The sequence below is a fragment of the Panthera pardus genome, unplaced genomic scaffold, assembly GCF_024362965.1.
Source record: "Panthera pardus isolate Hobbes unplaced genomic scaffold, ASM2436296v1 HiC_scaffold_8, whole genome shotgun sequence".
NCBI classification, from domain to species: Eukaryota; Metazoa; Chordata; class Mammalia; order Carnivora; family Felidae; genus Panthera; species Panthera pardus.
In genome coordinates, this window is record NW_026527013.1 from 9,935,955 (window position 1) to 9,944,717 (window position 8,763).

At 64.1% G+C, this 8,763-nt stretch overlaps 1 long non-coding RNA gene across 1 annotated transcript; it reads right to left on the minus strand.

Moving 5' to 3' along the window:
- Positions 1–1,057: 1,057 nt before the first annotated feature.
- On the minus strand, positions 1,058–7,760 carry LOC109254006 (uncharacterized). The gene is made up of 2 exons (XR_008420203.1): positions 7,469–7,760; positions 1,058–2,347 (listed from the first exon to the last, which is right to left on the minus strand). It is a non-coding gene; the product is annotated as an uncharacterized LOC109254006 (long non-coding RNA).
- Positions 7,761–8,763: the final 1,003 nt, after the last annotated feature.

Here is an 8,763-nt window from a genome sequence, read left to right on the forward strand (position 1 = left end):
CCTAGTTCCCTGAGAAGCAGGACGGCCTCCCCCCCCCCCCCCCCTTGTCTTTAGGGTGTGGCGGATAGATGAACAAGTGTGTCTGGGTCACTGTCAGGGCCGGGGCAAGCGAGGACGGGCTTCGCGGCCAGGCGGGGTACAGAGCAGTGCTGGGTGGAGCTGACCGCCAGAGGGCGCCGAGACAGCGCGCGCGCGGTCGTGGGCGGGGCATCGGCAGCGCTGGGCACAGCGATTGGCTCGTGGCACTGCCCTCTGCCCGAGAGGGCCCATTGGAGACGGTCCCATCTGCCCCGCCTCCCCCGTTCCCGCAGGTATGTGCCGGCGTGTTCTTTTGCGCCGCCTAGAGGCGTGATTGAGGGTAGAGGGGGCAGGCTCGGTGCCGAGCCTTTGCTTCACCCCTTACAGGCTCAGCTGCCTACAAATGCCGTCCTCGGACTTGGGGCTCCCTTCTTATGCCCCTCAGCTCTCAAAGGCATCCAAAAATGTCCCCATTGGGCCCGGGGATTCCCTCGTAACCCACGCACACCTCAAGCACGAGTTCCCTGCCAGCATTCTCGGACACCAGCAGGTCAAGTCTAACCTGAGGCTTGAATTCTCCCTTATCTCTCCGCCACCCCCAAATGTCACCAGCTCAAGACCCTCGGGCCCCAGCCATCTCTGAATGCCTAGCGTTTCCCTCGGGGTCACCCCCCACTGCCACCTGAGGTTGGGTTCAATAGGCCCTGGGCTTGGGGTACTCCTCATTATGACCCCCATCTAGATTCTTCCTAGAACAGCTCTCCCTGCCATTGCATCAGCCCTCCCTGAGAGTCACCCCTCCCTCCCGCCCCCATCCTAGGACATCCCTCAAGGTCACCTTTCCAGCTTTCTCTGCCCTGTGTGACTAAACTTGCGACCTTCCTCACAACAGGTGGGACAGGCATAGGGATCCTGGGAAGTCAGGAGTTCAGGGTGCAGGGACAGTAAATTCAAGCCCATCGGTCCTCCCCACCTGAAAAGCCAAAACTCCAGCGACAGGAGGAAGGGAGTAAATCACAAACTACCAGACCTTCAGGAATGAGGTAGGAGGCAGGTTTTATTTAATTGGACAGCAGCAACACACAGCACAGACCCTGCCCCGAGCTGAAGTATGCCCCTATCCCTGGGTGAAAGGGTACCCTGGGCCAGCCCTGACAGCCTAGGGGGCTTCTCTCTGCCTGGTCGCACTCAGGGTCCATCCCATCTGATACTGGACGGTCTCCGGTCTTGCACTAGCACGTGCACTGCAGGGCCACCGGCGGACTCAACAGGCCCATCTGTGTCCTTTCTGGGCCCACAAGGGACCTTGCTCCCTGCTCCACGTGCCCAGAGAGTGTGACAGCTCTCCCCACACCCCCAAAGTTAGGACGCCGCAGGGTTCAGGGAGAAGAGGCCAGGCACACTCAGGTCAGGCCAGCCTGGTTCCGGAAGCCGGAGTTGGCATTTAACGGTCTGGGGGCCCAGGGCAGCTTCCTCTTGAGTAACTGGCTGCTGGGAAGGAAGGTACAGGCCTGGCCCACGTCCCACCAGGCCTGGGAGAGAAAAGGCCAAGGCTCCAGGCTGGGAGGGTTACTGGGAGGGGATAGGGACCCAGATGGCTTCCCTTTCTAGTGGGAGGGCCACCCACCCACCTGCCCATTCTCCCTAGGAGTTCTGTCCAGCCTCAGCCGGAAGTAGGACTGTGCAGGGGGCAGGACCCCCAAGTACAGAGTTGGGGGAGGGCGCCTACAGCAGACAGCTGGGTCCACCCACCCCATTCCAGGCTATATTGCCCCTCCCCCAAGTCCCTCCGCCCAACACAGGTCTGGGTCTGGGTCCTCAGCTTTTCCCCTAGGAATCAGCCCACCCGAGGAAGGCAGGCTGCACAGGCTTCGAGGGGGCTCGACTCCTGTTCCTGCTGAACTGAGCCAGTCTGCACAAATCAACTGTGTTTCAGCTCAGTAGGCACGGGAGGCAGAGCCCAGGGAGGCCCGGACAGTGGGACAGGCAGGCGGCAGGGCCAGAGGAGGCGGGGTCCCGGGGGGCGGAACTTAGCCACTGTGAACACGACTTGGTGTGGACTCTGCTCACAAGCAGCTAAGCCCTGCTCCCCAGGCCAGACGCAGGCAGCAGGGGGCGGGGGGCCTCTCGGCCTCCCATCCCCGGCCCTATCCCCAGGCAGCGTCCTCAGCAGCGAAGGCGGTGGCGGCAGCCCCAGAGGCAGGGCTCAGGGTCGGTTGGAAATCCCTGGCAATGTGATTTGTGACAGGCAGCAAATCCCATCCCCAGGAACCCCAGCCGGCCATGGCACAGGGGTTGGGGGGCACCGGGTGGGACCGGAGGTTGGCACCTGAGGGTGGGGGGGAGAGAGAGCAAAGGAGGTAAATGAGATTTGAAGACATCTGTGCTCCACGTCCCCGCTGAGGCTTGGTAGGGAAGCCCTGTCCCCACACACGGCGGCAGCTGAAGGGAATGCTGGACCACCAGGCTGGACGCCCCCACCGCAGCCACACGCTCAGGCCCAGGCCCGGAGAGGTAGAGATGCTCCAAGGATCCCTCTGAGCTAAGAGGGCTGCAGGGACTTCCAGAGCCAGGTTCCCCCCCTTTTCCCGCCCCCCCCCCCCCCAGTAAGCCCTGGGCAGGCTAAACGGGGCCATGAGGAGAGGAAGTCGATGGGGTGGCGGGCAGGCGGGTGAGGAAGTGATCTCACCCCAGCTGGCGCCACTTCCTAGAAGACTGAAGGGCAGGAGGAAACCACCAGGGCCTCTCCCCCCTCCCGTGGCCCCGTCTCCTCAGTGGCCAAGCCTTAGCCTGCACCCCATCAGAGCGGATGCCGACAGCGGGTACCCAGCTCTTCCCGTGGGCACACACATCCCCAGAGCACCGGACGCAGGCCCAAGGTGCAAATCTCCACTCTGCAGTTTCCCAAATGCCCTCCAAGCCTCAGTTTCCCCATCTGTATAACAGCCCAGGGCCTCAACCGCACAGCACAGGGAGGTTTCACCAAGAGCGTATGTCATTCACAAGCACCCGGCACCAGGACCGCCTTACACGATTGTCAGTGCTCAGTGCAAAATGAAATTGCGGGGTCCCTTCTTCACAACTTGCGAATTTCAAGACGCTGACAGAAGAGCATTAACCCAAGCTCAGGTCCTTCCGAGCAGGGGAGACCCCGTGAACTGCATGATCACAAGCCCATGAAGCCAGCCTGTGCGTCGTAAACGGAGCTCTCCTTAATGATAAGAGCCCTCTGGCCAGGAGACCCCAACTCTGGAGCCAGTTTGGGCAGCTCTGAACCCTGGTTCTGTAGCATCCTAGCTGGGTGACTCCTAGAAAGCCACTCAACCCCTCTGGGCCTCCCTTTCCCCATCCACAAAGCAGAGATAATGCCGTGGTAAGGATCTCACAAGTGGTACATGTAATTAGAATGGGGCCATGCTGTCATCATCAGGCAGAAACAGAAAAGACGGTGGCAGTGAAGATTCCAAACACTGGTGGGACCCTGGCACCCACATATGGTGGCGCCCGTCACTGGGAGACAGGTGTTAAGAGATGTCCTGCTCTGTTCCCCGACCCCTCCCATTCATACAGGCGCACGCGGGGGCACACACGCGTGCACACACACACACACACACACACACATACAGTGGCCACCGGCTTTCCCATCAGGCCCCAGCCCTGTCCCCTCAAGGTCTGGGGGCACCAACCGGGAGCAGACAAGGCCCTGCAGGGCGGCCGGCCTCCCTGGGCCGCCTCCGGAAGTGAGACAGCACATTCGTGTCCCAGGGACGAGAACGGGAAGGGCGGCCATTTGGCCAGGCCCGTTTCCTGTGGGGTTTCCCCTGCACAGAGCCCCAGGCCGGGGCCAAGGCCACTCCCCATCCCCAAAGGCACAAAAGGCCTGGGTCTCTCATGGATGGGGCGCTGCCGTGCAGGTGCCCAGGAGCCGGGACCCCTGTTACCAAAGGTGTGCCTCTCAGGCTCATGGGAGATGGGTGTCCAGGGAGGGCCAAGTCCTTGGCAGCTGGAGGCGTCGGGGGAAGATGGGCCCCTGGGCCGGAGGAGCAGAGCAGGCCCCAAGCCACACGGATGTATGTATGTATGCCTGAGTACAGGGCGTGGAGGCACGAGACACAAGCAGGCAGGCTTACTGTCACCACCCCCCAACCCCATGCTCCAAGAATGAATCAGGGGCGGCTTCCGCCGGGGGCGCCACCACCACCGCCCCCAAGCCTGGTCCCCAAATACTTTCCACCCTCTCGGAGCAGCTGGGATCGGAAAATACCAAGGGCTGCAGGCCCCGCCCTGCCCGCCACCGCCCGCCCTCCCAGCCTGTCACTAACGCTTTGCCTAATGGGCCTAGACTCTCCGCAGAGGCTCCCTGGGCCGGGCCCAGAGCCAGCCGCCAACCTGGGCTGCTCGGCCAAGTGCCGCCTGACCACCAGCCCCCCATCCGTTACCCTGATCCCAACACAGCAACCGTCAACAACCATCCCGATGGGCGACGCTCAGAGGCTGGCACCTGGGTGGAGGCAGGCAGGACAGTGGCAAGTGGGTGGGCCCCCACTGCCCACCCAGGGCCGGGGGGAGGGGGCAGGCCCAGGAAGGGGTGAGTAAGTGAGGACTGAATCACTTGTTATAAATAGGGGAACCGTGCAAGTCACATCCCAGCCCCCACTGTGCCCAGCCACGCCACACCACACTCCAACCCCTGCCTTAAACTTCAATCCCCCTAGGATCAGTCACGGAATTCCCAGGGCCCCCCCCCCCAACATCCACACCGAGAGCCCTTAACTGAGGGGCACACCCTATTGCCATGTTCACCTCTTGCCTTGTCCCCATACGTCCCCATCGTAGCCCTGGCCTGCCTTTTGCAGGGAGGCCGCCAGCCTCGAGGCGAATCACGGGCTTCTGGGCCTTGTCCTCCTTCCTCGGCACCCCCGGGACTCCCAGGCCCAAGGCTGAGGGGTCCCCAGGATCCTCAAGGCATTCTAAGGGCGTGGGTGACCACAGTCCTGGATGGTGATGCCAGACCCAGGCCAGGGGAAGGCCAAAGGTCTTCAAGTCTCAGAAGTCAGCTTCCTGGCCGCTCACCACCCAGGCCCCCCATCCCAGACCACCCAGGCCTGCTCTGCCCAGGGCCACAGCTCAGTGACCACACCCAGGGTGGCGCCAGCTCCAGCACCCTGGGGCAAGGCGCTGCTGGAGCGTGACTCAGCCGTGCCCAGCATGGCGGCGTCCTTCTCTGCCCAAGGATTCCCACACGCCTACGCCCGCTGCCCTCCGTGTACGACCTCTCCGGCTGACCAGCCTTTTCCAACGCATCTCCTTGTCCACCCAGGACACCTGATGGCAGGAGGGAAGGTGGCCAGGGGGCCCCAAAAGGGATCTGAAGGCGAGCGCCCGCGACAAGGAGGGGAAATGCACTCTCTTCCGCTTGTTTTCTGGTGCTCCCCATTTACAGACGGAGAAACCGAGGCCCAGAGGAATTCGGGGCCGGGCCCAAGGTCATGCAGCAAATCTAAAGGAAAGCCAGGTCTGCTCCTGGCAGAAAGCGTATCCAGAGTGGAAAAGGGCTGGCCAGACAGCCCAGCGAGGGGCAGGAAGGTGTCTTTTTGCGACCACCCAGGGTTCCCAGCAGTATTCTTCACCGAAAACAGAGCCCCTCCGCTCAGCTTCCCAAGGTGAAGGGCACACTCTGAAAAAATGCTTTAAGGTATATCCAAGTGCCATCTGGGCCCATAGGAAGCAGGTCACCCCACTTACACCCACCCGGACCAGGATGCCAGTTACCCTGGGACTGCAGTAGCGACAGGGGCTGCTCAGCAGCTGCGGCCAGCGCAGAACATCTGGCCTCCACTTACACCAGGCAGAGGTCCGTACGGGGGCCCTGGGAGGACCCCTGGAGCATCCGCCTCCGAGATTTCTCTCCAGCGAGCAAGGGTCTGCAGAGACTTGGAGGCCGGGCTAGCACAGACAGGCCCGACCCCCCTGGACACGCCCTGTCACGCATGTGCTCCGCGTGCCAGCCCTGGGCTAGGCCGGCAGCTATTTTAGGGCCCCCTCTGGGCCCACAGACGAGGCCTGCCAGTTGGGGTCTCGAAGGAGCTCCCAGAGGACATCCTGCAAGGGCAGAGGGCAACGGGTGCCCTTCTGGGAGCTAGGTCGGAGCTGGCACCAGGCCCCAGGGCCCGTGCCTTCCCAGGACGTGCCTTCCTGGGACTGCGGCGTGTGAACACATGCGCAGGGGCCGGCCCGGGCAGGGTGCGTGGGCGAGCGGACAGGGTGTGTCCCACATCACCTCGCCTCTAAGCCCGGGCACCTGTCGGGTACTGCCCTCCAGCTCCGGCGGGCATGGGAAGAGCTGCCAGAGGACAGCCTTCATGCCAGGGGTCCCACGCCGCCCCCCAGCTTTAACCTCACACGGCACCCGTCATCATGAGCGAGCAGCTGGTTAGGACTGGGGCAGGAACGGGGCAGGTGACAGGAGAGCCAACTGCACCTTCAAGGCATTCGGGAGGCCACTGGGTCTGGCTGGGCCTGGCTGGGCTGAATAGGCAAGTCAGTGTAGGGCTGGGGGCTCTGGTGGCAGTCAAGTCCAGTGCTGGGGTCAGAGGTCAGTGTGGGGCTAGAATACAAGGTTCAGGTTTTAGTCAGGGGCCTGCAGCCCAAGGGCATGAGGACTGCGGGCCGCTCGCGGGGCACAGGACTGGGGAGTCATCCCTCCAGGAATCTCCCACACCTGGCCCCCTTCCTAAGCAACCTTGAATGAGCTCCTCTCTCCTGGGCCCGGAGGAGCCAAGAGGGAGGGGAGGGGTGCCCCAATCTCCACCAAGCTGGGGCTACACCTTGGGGCCCCCAAGCCCATCTGCTCAATGGAAGGCCTTCCCTCCACTCGTTGGCCGACATGTCAAGAGCTTGAACCACCGTGTCACCCGCCATCCACGGAACTCTGGGAGACCCCCACCCACCCTCTCCTCCAGCCCCATCCCCACCAAAGCCCTGAGAGGCACCCTAGGAGCCCAGGTACCCGTGTGTATCCATCCCTCCCCACCCCAGCCCGGGCATATGCCCTCCCCCTTCCCACCCTGCCGCTGACTCCCGGCCCACCTGGACCTGCCCCCGTGACTATGGGACCCGCCCTCCCCACCACGCTCTCAAGGGTCTCCGGTGGGGGGAGTGGCCAGGGGTCTCCTGGGGAGGGGGTAAATGTTGGGCTGCCCTTCCCCCGCTCCGTAGGGGGCGCCCCGGGACTCTGCCGCCACCGCCGCCGCCAGATGCACGATCCCCGCTGCACCCCCCCCCCCACACACACACACAGCCACCGGCGGCGGGGCGGCGCCCTCCCCCTCTCCAAGCGCTGGGGACCCGCCGGGCGCACCCCCCCACTCCGCCCACGAGTCCGGCGCAGAAAAGTTGCCGCCGTCGCCGCGGCGCCGCCGCCTCCCTCCCGGTTCCCTCCCCGACTCACCCGCGGGGGAGGGGAGCCGGCACTCGGGGCTCCGGCCGCCGCCCCGGGCCCGGCGGCAGAGACGCGGGCGGGCGGCGGACCCGAGACGGGCCGGGGTCGGTCGCGGGCCCGGCTCCATCCCACTCACTGGCCGGCCCGCCGCGGGGCCGAATCGCTTTTAAAACCTTCCCGTCTCCTCCCCCCGGGCCGGACAGGGGGCGGGCGCGGGGCGGGGCGGGCGCCGCCGTCATGTGCCCCCGGAGCCGGTCCGCCCCCACTTTCTCTCTCTGGTCCCCCAACTCAGCCCCAACTTTCTCCCTCCTTGTCCCGACTCCACCTGGGCCCCCGAACCCAGCCCAGCTTCCCCCCTCCGGGTCCTGGACTCGAGAAGCAGCCCCAGATTTTAAGCTTAGGCTCTCCCTGCGGGAGGAAGGACAGAAGCAGGGGTCCTAATGCCCCTCGCACCCCCAAACCCCTCTTGGCAAAGTCCTGCCCCTGCGCAGGAAGAGAAACGCTGGAGGCCGTGGGCAGGGGCAGGGGTGATGGGGAAGGGGGGGGGGGGGGGGAGAAATGGCGCCAGACAGAGGACATACTTCTGCTGTGTATGTACCCTTCCTTGGGAGGCACGGGCCTGGGCGTCTGGCCTCCTGCCAAACACCAATCCCCACTTCCTCCAGTCCCTCAGTGCCTTCTCCAGCCCCAGGAAGTCCCTCCTTTTATCCCATCCAACCTTCTCCTGCTGCCATGGAAGCCTCCCACCCCAGTCCAGGTGGTCCCTGGATCAAGGTTGCCTCCGGCTCTGGCTTCCCAGCATCCCCATCCCCCACCCACCCAGGGGCTCTGGGAAACTCCCCAGCTACTGGAGTCTCCCTGGGATAGAGTCCCTCCCTGGATCCCTCCCTCCTTCCCTGCCTGCGTCTGTCCCACCACATCCTCCACCGGCCTCCCCTCCACCGGGAGAAACACGGAGGCATTGTTCCCCAGGACGGGGCCCTGCCTTGGGGCCTGGCCTTGTGCCCAGGTGGGGGGCCAGGAACAAAACTAACCAAAGGAGGGGCGGGGTGCCCTCTACCGCCAAGACAGCCTCCTTGGGCATGCCTAACTGCCACTTCACCCTCTCCAAGATGGGACAGAGGCCGATGGCGCCAGATCGCCACCACGGCCACCCCTATGGTGCCATGGCGCGAGGGGTTCTGGAGCCAGAGGACCCTCCTCTGGCTGTGGAGACACACACACAGGCCTGTGTGGGCATTGCTTTGGGGGCCGTTTTTCTCCCCCCACTCCCAACATTTCCCAAGTCATATGATTGGGGGCGG